Source organism: Ambystoma mexicanum, chromosome 3q, assembly GCF_040938575.1.
Source record: "Ambystoma mexicanum isolate Mex_15411 chromosome 3q, UKY_AmexF1_1, whole genome shotgun sequence".
Lineage (NCBI taxonomy): Eukaryota > Metazoa > Chordata > Amphibia > Caudata > Ambystomatidae > Ambystoma > Ambystoma mexicanum.
Window position 1 is genome coordinate 240922937 of NC_090926.1, and position 15988 is coordinate 240938924.

A 15988-nucleotide genomic window follows, 5' to 3' on the forward strand; every position below is an offset into this window, starting at 1 on the left:
CATAACATATTTACATACAATTGTCATCCGACCAAAGTTGGCACTCATTTATCGACCTCAGAAGGATGAAAGGTTGAGTTGGTCATGCCTGAATTCGCACCTGCTGCCTGCAGATCACATACAGATCACAGCAAGTGCTCATCCCGCTGAGTTATCTTAACGACTTGTATTAACAAATGCAGCTAATGTCCTCTTAGTATCCAAATAAGAACATATGTGATACACAAATACTGGCTGCACTAGCTGCATCTTTGAATTGCTCAACTACCAGAGTCTACTATTGTGCAGTCACTAAGTATACAATTCAGGGAACACCCTTGTGTATGTTATCACAAAGATATGGCACCTTGTTGAAGAATTACTGCATGTGGGGGCACACATTTTGAGACGACACCCATCTTAAAGTGACTTTTCAAAGAGACACAAGGGGTACACCAATCCAAACTGATCCCAAAGCTGAACAGTCATTCGTTGCTGACATGAACAAAAAATCTCCAAAAACAGAAAAGGTTATTTGCATGATCAATCCGAGTTACCACTCATCGGTTATCTTTTTTATGCTATTCTGTTACCCTTAAATCAACCAGGTGGTTACATATAAAGCAGACGTGCCACATTTAGCAGATGGCATTAGAAGAAGGTTCAAGGTTAACCCTGGAGCATTAGGCCTACCAGTCACTTGGCCTCTAGGAGATAATTATGTCCAGGTTAAATTCTACGATAAGGTGATTCCAGCAGACGGTGTCATATTGGCGTTTAAATGGAACTTGGCCTGAGGTACATACTCATTGCACACCTCTTGTGCCCCAAAAAGCATAAAGTGCCCATGTAGGTAGAAAGTTTAAGTACAGCATGAGTAGGCCTGTGCTTCCATCACTTTGGTATTCCCACGTACTGCAATGACTTGAACATTTCTGCTCATTCCTAGTCCAAAATTCCGGTGTAATCAGTGTTGTGTGCTCGTTGGACCACAGTATGACGGGTTGGGTTTTTTCTGAAGAGGCAAGAGTGCGTGGGAAGAACCCCTTAGGTGTACCCTTTGTTTTGCATGATTGCAATACGGATGACTAGGAGTCTCTACAACCTCTTCACTATTAGGCTCTTGCCTGGTAGGCACTGAAATCAGCCCTTTGACTAAACTGTGTACCCACCATGTGGGGCATCATTGTGATAGCTGACAGAAAATGTTTAGTCAGTGGGCTAGTTTAATCTTTAGTTAGTTTCACAACTGTTAAGTAATTAAAGATTTGCAGGCCATTAAATGGAGGGTTTTACAAAGGTAGCGGGCGCCCCTCTCTCGCAAGAACAGACATGATAACCTGTTCAGTGGTTATTAACCACTTGAGAGTTCGCAGCCACTGCTTTTACTCACTGTGCCTTTCACAGATGGGAAATATCCATTTGCATATCAGTCTTTGTCCTGCCCAGGGGCAGTCCAGCACCGAAATACAATGGCAATTCCAATCTGAACGAGAGTACCACCAGCAACCCCATACACGTGTTTCACCCTTGTTGGGGATCATCAGTGAGGTGAAGCTGATGCCTCTCTAAGCACAGTGAGAGGGAGACCACGTCTGGTTGCCCCCAGGAGACCTAGGGTTACCAATCCCAGGTTCCTTAAAAAATAGTTTTACAAAGGTAGCGGGCGCCCCTCTCTCGCAAGAACAGACATGATAACCTGTTCAGTGGTTATTAACCACTTGAGAGTTCGCAGCCACTGCTTTTACTCACTGTGCCTTTCACAGATGGGAAATATCCATTTGCATATCAGTCTTTGTCCTGCCCAGGGGCAGTCCAGCACCGAAATACAATGGCAATTCCAATCTGAACGAGAGTACCACCAGCAACCCCATACACGTGTTTCACCCTTGTTGGGGATCATCAGTGAGGTGAAGCTGATGCCTCTCTAAGCACAGTGAGAGGGAGACCACGTCTGGTTGCCCCCAGGAGACCTAGGGTTACCAATCCCAGGTTCCTTAAAAAATAGTTTTACAAAGGTAGCGGGCGCCCCTCTCTCGCAAGAACAGACATGATAACCTGTTCAGTGGTTATTAACCACTTGAGAGTTCGCAGCCACTGCTTTTACTCACTGTGCCTTTCACAGATGGGAAATATCCATTTGCATATCAGTCTTTGTCCTGCCCAGGGGCAGTCCAGCACCGAAATACAATGGCAATTCCAATCTGAACGAGAGTACCACCAGCAACCCCATACACGTGTTTCACCCTTGTTGGGGATCATCAGTGAGGTGAAGCTGATGCCTCTCTAAGCACAGTGAGAGGGAGACCACGTCTGGTTGCCCCCAGGAGACCTAGGGTTACCAATCCCAGGTTCCTTGAAAAATAGTTTTGCAAAGGTAGCGGGCGCCCCTCTCTCGCAAGAACAGACTTGATAACCTGTTCAGTGGTTATTAACCACTTGAGAGTTCGCAGCCACTGCTTTTACTCACTGTGCTTTTCACAGATGGGAAATATCCATTTGCATATCAGTCTTTGTCCTGCCCAGGGGGAGTCCAGCACCGAAATGCAATGGCAATTCCAACCTGAACGAGAGTACCACCAGCAACCCCATACACGTGTTTCACCCTTGTTGGGGATCATCAGTGAGGTGAAGCTGATGCCTCTCTAAGCACAGTGAGAGGGAGACCACGTCTGGTTGCCCCCAGGAGACCTAGGGTTACCAATCCCAGGTTCCTTGAAAAATAGTTTTGCAAAGGTAGCGGGCGCCCCTCTCTCGCAAGAACAGACTTGATAACCTGTTCAGTGGTTATTAACCACTTGAGAGTTCGCAGCCACTGCTTTTACTCACTGTGCTTTTCACAGATGGGAAATATCCATTTGCATATCAGTCTTTGTCCTGCCCAGGGGCAGTCCAGCACCGAAATGCAATGGCAATTCCAACCTGAACGAGAGTACCACCAGCAACCCCATACACGTGTTTCACCCTTGTTGGGGATCATCAGTGAGGTGAAGCTGATGCCTCTCTAAGCACAGTGAGAGGGAGACCACGTCTGGTTGCCCCCAGGAGACCTAGGGTTACCAATCCCAGGTTTCTTGAAAAATAGTTTTGCAAAGGTAGCGGGCGCCCCTCTCTCGCAAGAACAGACTTGATAACCTGTTCAGTGGTTATTAACCACTTGAGAGTTCGCAGCCACTGCTTTTACTCACTGTGCTTTTCACAGATGGGAAATATCCATTTGCATATCAGTCTTTGTCCTGCCCAGGGGCAGTCCAGCACCGAAATGCAATGGCAATTCCAACCTGAACGAGAGTACCACCAGCAACCCCATACACGTGTTTCACCCTTGTTGGGGATCATCAGTGAGGTGAAGCTGATGCCTCTCTAAGCACAGTGAGAGGGAGACCACGTCTGGTTGCCCCCAGGAGACCTAGGGTTACCAATCCCAGGTTCCTTGAAAAATAGTTTTGCAAAGGTAGCGGGCGCCCCTCTCTCGCAAGAACAGACTTGATAACCTGTTCAGTGGTTATTAACCACTGCAAGTGGTTAATAACCACTGAACAGATTGGAATTGCCATTGTATTTCGGTGCTGGACTGCCCCTGGGCAGGACAAAGACTGATATGCAAATGGATATTTCCCATCTGTGAAAGGCACAGTGAGTAAAAGCAGTGGCTGCGAACTCTCAAGTGGTTAATAACCACTGAACAGGTTATCGTGTCTGTTCTTGCGAGAGAGGGGCGCCCGCTACCTTTGTAAAACCCTCCATTTAATGGCCTGCAAATCTTTAATTACTTAACAGTTGTGAAACTAACTAAAGATTAAACTAGCCCACTGACTAAACATTTTCTGTCAGCTATCACAATGATGCCCCACATGGTGGGTACACAGTTTAGTCAAAGGGCTGATTTCAGTGCCTACCAGGCAAGAGCCTAATAGTGAAGAGGTTGTAGAGACTCCTAGTCATCCGTATTGCAATCATGCAAAACAAAGGGTACACCTAAGGGGTTCTTCCCACGCACTCTTGCCTCTTCAGAAAAAACCCAACCCGTCATACTGTGGTCCAACGAGCACACAACACTGATTACACCGGAATTTTGGACTAGGAATGAGCAGAAATGTTCAAGTCATTGCAGTACGTGGGAATACCAAAGTGATGGAAGCACAGGCCTACTCATGCTGTACTTAAACTTGTACAGTGAGTAAAAGCAGTGGCTGCGAACTCTCAAGTGGTTAATAACCACTGAACAGGTTATCAAGTCTGTTCTTGCGAGAGAGGGGCGCCCGCTACCTTTGCAAAACTATTTTTCAAGGAACCTGGGATTGGTAACCCTAGGTCTCCTGGGGGCAACCAGACGTGGTCTCCCTCTCACTGTGCTTAGAGAGGCATCAGCTTCACCTCACTGATGATCCCCAACAAGGGTGAAACACGTGTATGGGGTTGCTGGTGGTACTCTCGTTCAGGTTGGAATTGCCATTGCATTTCGGTGCTGGACTGCCCCTGGGCAGGACAAAGACTGATATGCAAATGGATATTTCCCATCTGTGAAAAGCACAGTGAGTAAAAGCAGTGGCTGCGAACTCTCAAGTGGTTAATAACCACTGAACAGGTGATCAAGTCTGTTCTTGCGAGAGAGGGGCGCCCACTACCTTTGCAAAACTATTTTTCAAGGAACCTGGGATTGGTAACCCTAGGTCTCCTGGGGGCAACCAGACGTGGTCTCCCTCTCACTGTGCTTAGAGAGGCATCAGCTTCACCTCACTGATGATCCCCAACAAGGGTGAAACACGTGTATGGGGTTGCTGGTGGTACTCTCGTTCAGGTTGGAATTGCCATTGCATTTCGGTGCTGGACTGCCCCTGGGCAGGACAAAGACTGATATGCAAATGGATATTTCCCATCTGTGAAAAGCACAGTGAGTAAAAGCAGTGGCTGCGAACTCTCAAGTGGTTAATAACCACTGAACAGGTTATCAAGTCTGTTCTTGCGAGAGAGGGGCGCCCGCTACCTTTGCAAAACTATTTTTCAAGGAACCTGGGATTGGTAACCCTAGGTCTCCTGGGGGCAACCAGACGTGGTCTCCCTCTCACTGTGCTTAGAGAGGCATCAGCTTCACCTCACTGATGATCCCCAACAAGGGTGAAACACGTGTATGGGGTTGCTGGTGGTACTCTCGTTCAGGTTGGAATTGCCATTGCATTTCGGTGCTGGACTGCCCCTGGGCAGGACAAAGACTGATATGCAAATGGATATTTCCCATCTGTGAAAAGCACAGTGAGTAAAAGCAGTGGCTGCGAACTCTCAAGTGGTTAATAACCACTGAACAGGTTATCAAGTCTGTTCTTGCGAGAGAGGGGCGCCCGCTACCTTTGCAAAACTATTTTTCAAGGAACCTGGGATTGGTAACCCTAGGTCTCCTGGGGGCAACCAGACGTGGTCTCCCTCTCACTGTGCTTAGAGAGGCATCAGCTTCACCTCACTGATGATCCCCAACAAGGGTGAAACACGTGTATGGGGTTGCTGGTGGTACTCTCGTTCAGGTTGGAATTGCCATTGCATTTCGGTGCTGGACTGCCCCTGGGCAGGACAAAGACTGATATGCAAATGGATATTTCCCATCTGTGAAAAGCACAGTGAGTAAAAGCAGTGGCTGCGAACTCTCAAGTGGTTAATAACCACTGAACAGGTTATCAAGTCTGTTCTTGCGAGAGAGGGGCGCCCGCTACCTTTGCAAAACTATTTTTAAGGAACCTGGGATCGGTAACCCTAGGTCTCCTGGGGGCAACCAGACGTGGTCTCCCTCTCACTGTGCTTAGAGAGGCATCAGCTTCACCTCACTGATGATCCCCAACAAGGGTGAAACACGTGTATGGGGTTGCTGGTGGTACTCTCGTTCAGGTTGGAATTGCCATTGCATTTCGGTGCTGGACTGCCCCTGGGCAGGACAAAGACTGATATGCAAATGGATATTTCCCATCTGTGAAAAGCACAGTGAGTAAAAGCAGTGGCTGCGAACTCTCAAGTGGTTAATAACCACTGAACAGGTTATCAAGTCTGTTCTTGCGAGAGAGGGGCGCCCGCTACCTTTGCAAAACTATTTTTCAAGGAACCTGGGATTGGTAACCCTAGGTCTCCTGGGGGCAACCAGACGTGGTCTCCCTCTCACTGTGCTTAGAGAGGCATCAGCTTCACCTCACTGATGATCCCCAACAAGGGTGAAACACGTGTATGGGGTTGCTGGTGGTACTCTCGTTCAGGTTGGAATTGCCATTGCATTTCGGGGCTGGACTGCCCCTGGGCAGGACAAAGACTGATATGCAAATGGATATTTCCCATCTGTGAAAAGCACAGTGAGTAAAAGCAGTGGCTGCGAACTCTCAAGTGGTTAATAACCACTGAACAGGTTATCAAGTCTGTTCTTGCGAGAGAGGGGCGCCCGCTACCTTTGCAAAACTATTTTTCAAGGAACCTGGGATTGGTAACCCTAGGTCTCCTGGGGGCAACCAGACGTGGTCTCCCTCTCACTGTGCTTAGAGAGGCATCAGCTTCACCTCACTGATGATCCCCAACAAGGGTGAAACACGTGTATGGGGTTGCTGGTGGTACTCTCGTTCAGGTTGGAATTGCCATTGCATTTCGGTGCTGGACTGCCCCTGGGCAGGACAAAGACTGATATGCAAATGGATATTTCCCATCTGTGAAAAGCACAGTGAGTAAAAGCAGTGGCTGCGAACTCTCAAGTGGTTAATAACCACTGAACAGGTTATCAAGTCTGTTCTTGCGAGAGAGGGGCGCCCGCTACCTTTGCAAAACTATTTTTCAAGGAACCTGGGATTGGTAACCCTAGGTCTCCTGGGGGCAACCAGACGTGGTCTCCCTCTCACTGTGCTTAGAGAGGCATCAGCTTCACCTCACTGATGATCCCCAACAAGGGTGAAACACGTGTATGGGGTTGCTGGTGGTACTCTCGTTCAGGTTGGAATTGCCATTGCATTTCGGTGCTGGACTGCCCCTGGGCAGGACAAAGACTGATATGCAAATGGATATTTCCCATCTGTGAAAAGCACAGTGAGTAAAAGCAGTGGCTGCGAACTCTCAAGTGGTTAATAACCACTGAACAGGTTATCAAGTCTGTTCTTGCGAGAGAGGGGCGCCCGCTACCTTTGCAAAACTATTTTTCAAGGAACCTGGGATTGGTAACCCTAGGTCTCCTGGGGGCAACCAGACGTGGTCTCCCTCTCACTGTGCTTAGAGAGGCATCAGCTTCACCTCACTGATGATCCCCAACAAGGGTGAAACACGTGTATGGGGTTGCTGGTGGTACTCTCGTTCAGGTTGGAATTGCCATTGCATTTCGGTGCTGGACTGCCCCTGGGCAGGACAAAGACTGATATGCAAATGGATATTTCCCATCTGTGAAAAGCACAGTGAGTAAAAGCAGTGGCTGCGAACTCTCAAGTGGTTAATAACCACTGAACAGGTTATCAAGTCTGTTCTTGCGAGAGAGGGGCGCCCGCTACCTTTGCAAAACTATTTTTCAAGGAACCTGGGATTGGTAACCCTAGGTCTCCTGGGGGCAACCAGACGTGGTCTCCCTCTCACTGTGCTTAGAGAGGCATCAGCTTCACCTCACTGATGATCCCCAACAAGGGTGAAACACGTGTATGGGGTTGCTGGTGGTACTCTCGTTCAGGTTGGAATTGCCATTGCATTTCGGTGCTGGACTGCCCCTGGGCAGGACAAAGACTGATATGCAAATGGATATTTCCCATCTGTGAAAAGCACAGTGAGTAAAAGCAGTGGCTGCGAACTCTCAAGTGGTTAATAACCACTGAACAGGTTATCAAGTCTGTTCTTGCGAGAGAGGGGCGCCCGCTACCTTTGCAAAACTATTTTTCAAGGAACCTGGGATTGGTAACCCTAGGTCTCCTGGGGGCAACCAGACGTGGTCTCCCTCTCACTGTGCTTAGAGAGGCATCAGCTTCACCTCACTGATGATCCCCAACAAGGGTGAAACACGTGTATGGGGTTGCTGGTGGTACTCTCGTTCAGGTTGGAATTGCCATTGCATTTCGGTGCTGGACTGCCCCTGGGCAGGACAAAGACTGATATGCAAATGGATATTTCCCATCTGTGAAAAGCACAGTGAGTAAAAGCAGTGGCTGCGAACTCTCAAGTGGTTAATAACCACTGAACAGGTTATCAAGTCTGTTCTTGCGAGAGAGGGGCGCCCGCTACCTTTGCAAAACTATTTTTCTAGGAACCTGGGATTGGTAACCCTAGGTCTCCTGGGGGCAACCAGACGTGGTCTCCCTCTCACTGTGCTTAGAGAGGCATCAGCTTCACCTCACTGATGATCCCCAACAAGGGTGAAACACGTGTATGGGGTTGCTGGTGGTACTCTCGTTCAGGTTGGAATTGCCATTACATTTCGGTGCTGGACTGCCCCTGGGCAGGACAAAGACTGATATGCAAATGGATATTTCCCATCTGTGAAAAGCACAGTGAGTAAAAGCAGTGGCTGCGAACTCTCAAGTGGTTAATAACCACTGAACAGGTTATCAAGTCTGTTCTTGCGAGAGAGGGGCGCCCGCTACCTTTGCAAAACTATTTTTCAAGGAACCTGGGATTGGTAACCCTAGGTCTCCTGGGGGCAACCAGACGTGGTCTCCCTCTCACTGTGCTTAGAGAGGCATCAGCTTCACCTCACTGATGATCCCCAACAAGGGTGAAACACGTGTATGGGGTTGCTGGTGGTACTCTCGTTCAGGTTGGAATTGCCATTGCATTTCGGTGCTGGACTGCCCCTGGGCAGGACAAAGACTGATATGCAAATGGATATTTCCCATCTGTGAAAAGCACAGTGAGTAAAAGCAGTGGCTGCGAACTCTCAAGTGGTTAATAACCACTGAACAGGTTATCAAGTCTGTTCTTGCGAGAGAGGGGCGCCCGCTACCTTTGCAAAACTATTTTTCAAGGAACCTGGGATTGGTAACCCTAGGTCTCCTTGGGGCAACCAGACGTGGTCTCCCTCTCACTGTGCTTAGAGAGGCATCAGCTTCACCTCACTGATGATCCCCAACAAGGGTGAAACACGTGTATGGGGTTGCTGGTGGTACTCTCGTTCAGGTTGGAATTGCCATTGCATTTCGGTGCTGGACTGCCCCTGGGCAGGACAAAGACTGATATGCAAATGGATATTTCCCATCTGTGAAAAGCACAGTGAGTAAAAGCAGTGGCTGCGAACTCTCAAGTGGTTAATAACCACTGAACAGGTTATTAAGTCTGTTCTTGCGAGAGAGGGGCGCCCGCTACCTTTGCAAAACTATTTTTCAAGGAACCTGGGATTGGTAACCCTAGGTCTCCTGGGGGCAACCAGACATGGTCTCCCTCTCACTGTGCTTAGAGAGGCATCAGCTTCACCTCACTGATGATCCCCAACAAGGGTGAAACACGTGTATGGGGTTGCTGGTGGTACTCTCGTTCAGGTTGGAATTGCCATTGCATTTCGGTGCTGGACTGCCCCTGGGCAGGACAAAGACTGATATGCAAATGGATTTTTCCCATCTGTGAAAAGCACAGTGAGTAAAAGCAGTGGCTGCGAACTCTCAAGTGGTTAATAACCACTGAACAGGTTATCAAGTCTGTTCTTGCGAGAGAGGGGCGCCCGCTACCTTTGCAAAACTATTTTTCAAGGAACCTGGGATTGGTAACCCTAGGTCTCCTGGGGGCAACCAGACGTGGTCTCCCTCTCACTGTGCTTAGAGAGGCATCAGCTTCACCTCACTGATGATCCCCAACAAGGGTGAAACACGTGTATGGGGTTGCTGGTGGTACTCTCGTTCAGGTTGGAATTGCCATTGCATTTCGGTGCTGGACTGCCCCTGGGCAGGACAAAGACTGATATGCAAATGGATATTTCCCATCTGTGAAAAGCACAGTGAGTAAAAGCAGTGGCTGCGAACTCTCAAGTGGTTAATAACCACTGAACAGGTTATCAAGTCTGTTCTTGCGAGAGAGGGGCGCCCGCTACCTTTGCAAAACTATTTTTCAAGGAACCTGGGATTGGTAACCCTAGGTCTCCTGGGGGCAACCAGACGTGGTCTCCCTCTCACTGTGCTTAGAGAGGCATCAGCTTCACCTCACTGATGATCCCCAACAAGGGTGAAACACGTGTATGGGGTTGCTGGTGGTACTCTCGTTCAGGTTGGAATTGCCATTGCATTTCGGTGCTGGACTGCCCCTGGGCAGGACAAAGACTGATATGCAAATGGATATTTCCCATCTGTGAAAAGCACAGTGAGTAAAAGCAGTGGCTGCGAACTCTCAAGTGGTTAATAACCACTGAACAGGTTATCAAGTCTGTTCTTGCGAGAGAGGGGCGCCCGCTACCTTTGCAAAACTATTTTTCAAGGAACCTGGGATTGGTAACCCTAGGTCTCCTGGGGGCAACCAGACGTGGTCTCCCTCTCACTGTGCTTAGAGAGGCATCAGCTTCACCTCACTGATGATCCCCAACAAGGGTGAAACACGTGTATGGGGTTGCTGGTGGTACTCTCGTTCAGGTTGGAATTGCCATTGCATTTCGGTGCTGGACTGCCCCTGGGCAGGACAAAGACTGATATGCAAATGGATATTTCCCATCTGTGAAAAGCACAGTGAGTAAAAGCAGTGGCTGCGAACTCTCAAGTGGTTAATAACCACTGAACAGGTTATCAAGTCTGTTCTTGCGAGAGAGGGGCGCCCGCTACCTTTGCAAAACTATTTTTCAAGGAACCTGGGATTGGTAACCCTAGGTCTCCTGGGGGCAACCAGACGTGGTCTCCCTCTCACTGTGCTTAGAGAGGCATCAGCTTCACCTCACTGATGATCCCCAACAAGGGTGAAACACGTGTATGGGGTTGCTGGTGGTACTCTCGTTCAGGTTGGAATTGCCATTGCATTTCGGTGCTGGACTGCCCCTGGGCAGGACAAAGACTGATATGCAAATGGATATTTCCCATCTGTGAAAAGCACAGTGAGTAAAAGCAGTGGCTGCGAACTCTCAAGTGGTTAATAACCACTGAACAGGTTATCAAGTCTGTTCTTGCGAGAGAGGGGGGCCCGCTACCTTTGCAAAACCATTAAATGGAGGGGTTGGAGGTATAAGACCTTTACCTGGGACACATCACATGTTCTCTGCCAGCACTGAGGGCCAAGCCAATGCCCCACGTGGTGCATCTACATGCCCACAAAATCAAATAAGATCCCAGGGGTGATAATTACAAAATCATTTTAGCAATTAACTCAGCAACACGCGCATGCACCAACTGAACAACAAAAACCTTTTGAAAAAAATGTTTCTAAAAATTCTGTTAATGCAATCAAATGGTTTCATATTTTCGAAAGGTATATTTGAGAAGATAAAAAAAGGGAACAAATGTCATCAAATTATTTCAAATTGCAATTTTAAAATATACATGTAAATTGCACAATATATGTAAGCAATAAATATCCCTCATATAAATTAAGCAAAGTGGCTATTATGAAAGTTTCGATTACTTAAGACTTCCTAGCCATACACAATCTGCTCCTTAAGGGCCAGATACATAATTTTCATGAGTATATGTACTTCTGCAAGCATCAATCTACTACAGAATTTAGCCACACTTCCGTCATTTGTTGCATGTTTTCTTACCTTCTAGCTAGTTTCGGCTTATCAGTAGAATTCTTTACGATGCCAAGACCTTTATCAGGGATGGCTCATTATATCAATTGACATAATTTGAGGTATTTATGTCTGAGATTATATCCAGGTTGCTACATAAATGTTTTACTGCCAGGTCCCATATATGTGTATTAATTGCAGTCAGAATTGTTATCATTATTCCCAGGTAATGGTACATTATTTGAAACAGAGAAAATGGTTTACATCATTTCTACTTACTGTTATATATGTTAATCCCTTTAGGTCCAGTGTGGTAGACATTACCAATTTTACTAGTCTGTTATGGTGTCAAATGTTTTTGGGGTACCAAAATTGGAAATAAGGCGTGGGGGATTTTTTCAATCCACTCCCTTTAAAGTCTGCAGTTTAAAACGTTTTTACATGCCCTGCAACGAATTCCAACACATTAATGGCCACTTACTTGGCATCAGGAGTGCCTGCGGATGCCATCTCCATCCTCATCCTTGCACCCACACCCCTCAAACTCAAGGCTCCCATTATCCTGGTATCTTCAACTTCATCTATCACCCTTGTCTGCTGCACAACACATGCTCCTCTCCCCAACCTCCTGTAACTCTTTCACGTCTCCTCTGGAATGCACAATCCATCTGCAACTTGTCTTGCTACATCACAAAGCACTTCAATACTAATCACCCTCACCTTTCACTTCTTACTATCACAGATACCTGGACCTTTCCTCATGACTCTACTAAACTACCCGATCTCCAGGCTGACTTTGCTACCTTCTCCCACACTCCCCGACCTGTTGGGAATAGTGGCAGTGTGGGTTTCTTATCAATAAGCCCCTCAATGCTGCACCTGTGCCCTCCCCTCACATCACAGCTTCCTCTTTTGTATATCTCAACTCCTTCAGGAAGTTTTTTTTTTGGCCACATGGGGGGACCACAGCAATCTGTCCACAGTTGGAGATTGGCATCTGTCTTTGTATGCCTTGAATGAAAGGAACTGTTGAGGAACACTTTCTTGACAATGGCGTTGAGGGTTTTCTTCTTTTGGCCAGAAGAAGCAGAAGCAGAGATTGTGGAGGACGAGGGTGCCCGGTGCTTCTGCAAAACGGAAGATACTAAGGCTAATTTCACAAAGGCAAGGAGCTTAAAACAACTTCTCTTCTGGTGGGGGCAAAACTTTACTTCCACCCTCCTGTAGGTAAGAGTGATAAAGCAAGGGTAGACCCAGATCTTCTGATTCTCCTTAAATACATCTTGCAGTATCAGTATTCCTGGCTTGTTTATTAACCCGGAAGTACAGCCAACACACATGTTGTGACTTTCTCATGCCCTCAAGACTAAGGATGAATGAACACCATGATCCCCAAAATGGGACAGTGCTGTTCCAAATCCACAGGGTCATCTGCTGTAGGTTAAAGATCAGGAGGAGGTGCTAAACCAAGAAACTGGACTAGAGGTTGCAGAGGTACAGTTGAATCGGGTGACTGGGGCCCTATCAGAAAGTGAGGGCACTATAGGTACCCTAACATGGCAGAGAAGGCATCACCTGCTGAACTATCTAGCCGAGGAAACATTCCATTGCTGGACCCATCATAAAATAATTGCATTTATTAAATAAAGGGTCTTTTGATGAAGGGTTCAAGCTCTGGTCAAGCACTCGTTCATTGTCTGGGTCTGGTATGGTGCCAACATACCAGCAAAGGTAGAAGGCCAGGCATGTTGGCACAGGTGAGGCACAATCTACTGCAGGCTGCATAATTGTTTGGAAAAATGTATCTTTAGCACTGTAGTGGTCTCTATTCTGCGGGGACCCCAATGGCCCAGGGTTCACAAAAAAATTTAAATGGGTTTTTATATTGCGCTTTATGCAGGAGTGCAACTTCTAAGCGCGGGATTGGGTTTCAAACTCATGCTGCTCGGCGTTGTCTTGCTTCCAAGATGAGCACATTGCCCCTGAGCTATCCTCCCAGCACTAAGAGGTAATGAGTCTGAACCATCAGTGTACAGCCTTGAGTAGGAAAAGATACCATCCAAGTTATGTAGACTTGTCCCAATGAGCCCTTAGCAAGCCCCACCCATCTAGTGCCTCCCTGCTTGCCGCTCTTATCCCTACTTAAGGAGCCCTCCAGCCTCTGTTCCTTTGCAGCTGAGGAGCAGGTGTAAGTGGATCTAGGTCACCTGGCCTAAGCACCACCCACCTTCTTAGCCCTGCTCTTCCTTCCTGCTCTTAACTCTTAGATCAAGGGCGTCTCTCGCCCGGGCGTCCAAAGAGAAGGGTAGTCAAAGAAAAGGACCAGCAGGATCCAGGGCCCGAACCCCTGCTAAGACAGCAGGTAAGCATGCACCAACATGTGTTTACACCCTCTGTACTCACAGGTCATCCCCACCCTCTCTGGTCTCCCCATGTTGTTCCCTTGTGCTCCCCTACTGTCACACTCACGTGTGTCTCTGCAGGTGCGATGGTACACCCGCTCGGCCCCGAGCACACACTTCGCCTGATTCAGCCTGGTAGATGTGCGGTTCAAGTAAAGAGGTACACCCTAAGATCTGGGTTAACCTGACCCCTTGAGCTCCCTCCCTACTCCCTAAGAATGTGCTGAGATGTCCCCCCAAGGCTCACCTTTGCTTTTAGTTGGGTGCGCACTCCATCCTGCTCTCCGCAGGGGAGCTTTCTATTGAAAGAGATTTGTAGTCCTTCCCACGTAGGTTTGATGGCCAATGTCTATTTAGCCAACGTCAGATGCCACACTGTTCTGGCTTCACAGCGTGTACTGTACAGTTCAAAGTGCCAGTTTCTTCACTAGCAGAGAGTTCCAAACGGACTCAGGTAAGTGCACCTCGTGATTGGCGTAGCGCTAGGATTTGAGTAAGCACTGATTTGATTCTGTTCTTAATTGTCTTTCAGATGCTGCCAAGTGTTGAAATACCAAAGATACCTTAGGTAAGTATGCGCAGCGTGATGAGCTCCAAAGGTCTGGAGAGCAGGCCCAGAGTCACTAACTTATGAGCACCGAGTAATGTCCCTCGTTTCTTTTGCAGGAATCAGCTGGTGGATGGGCTCACTACGAGCCAGGATGCAAGCGTAGTGGGATGAACTTCGCCTGTCCGGTGAGTATGTGCGGCGTTGCTGGTTCGCGAGCTCCAAGTAATATTCTCCTTTTCTTTGCAGATGCCGGTGCAGTTGTAACCTCGTATCCGAACGAAGATTGCTGCTCGACGAATGCACGGTGAAGGATCCGGAGTTGGTAAGCCCAGAAGCTGAAGCACGTGGATAGGTCAGGAGCACAGTGAGTGTGTTGCTTATGCAGTTTACAGAAAGCAACATGAAGTGTTGGAGAAACCAGGGGCGTGGCTTATATAGCCAGTCATGCCCAAACACTAGAGAGCATATGAGTTCTTACACACTTCCTTTTTGACAAAAGGAAGCGGTAACAATGAGCAGGAAGTGACTGAACTAAACAGGAAGCAACCATGCAAGGCTAACTAGAGGAAGCCTGCCACCTAGGGGTGTTTGTGCGTGTACAAGCCCAGCCTGGAATCTACTAACTATGGGTGTTTGTGTGTCTACGCCAGGTCTTCCAGGTCTGCCAAGCCTTTACCCAGGTTGCCCCAACCACATACCTGGTATTCATGACAGTCTTCCCCCTCAACACCCCTCCTAATGGCGTGAGTGCAGGTTTTGGCTTGTTGGGATTGTCCCGATGGAACTTTCGCACCAGTCGGGGGGGCATGTACATGAGTGCTGGGTTCCCATGATCTTTCTTGTGGTCCATACCCCTTCCAATCAATTAGATAGTACAGAGTCTTCCACACAACTTTGGAGTCCAATATGTTTTTGACTTCATATTCAGGTTCCTCTTCACCGACTTGTATAGGCGTGGGAGGCGTGGAGGTTCGGGTTCCCGGGTGCACATGTTTTAGTAAGGAAACATGAAACACCGGATGTATGCACATGTGTTGAGGTAACGCTAGTTTCATGGCTGGTGGATTGATTACTGCCTCAATAGTATATGGGCCAATGTACCTAGGCTGAAACTTTTTGGGGCCCTTTAAAGCTAGGTGTTTGGATGCAGCCAAACTGAGTCTCCCACTTGATAATCTGGGGCTTTTTGTCGGTGACGGTCAGCGTTTTTCTTTTGTGTTTCTTTAGCTAACTGTAAATTCTTGCTGGCATCTTTTGCTACTCTGAAGATGCTGGTGTGTAGATTCTTGACCGCTGGCATTTCAATGCTCTCAGGTGGATCGTAAATGGATGTCCTGGGGTTTCGGCCATAAACAGTAAAGAAGGGTGTTGCCTGAGTTGACGAGTGCGTTGAATTATTATAGGCGTACTCGGCCATCCATAAAACTTCCG

At 47.9% G+C, this 15988-nt stretch overlaps 1 protein-coding gene across 1 annotated transcript in view; it reads left to right on the top strand.

Moving 5' to 3' along the window:
* LOC138582388 (keratin, type II cytoskeletal cochleal-like) overlaps positions 1–15988 on the top strand; it is a 339602-nt gene that overhangs the window by 251911 nt on the left and 71703 nt on the right. The window lies entirely within an intron of this gene.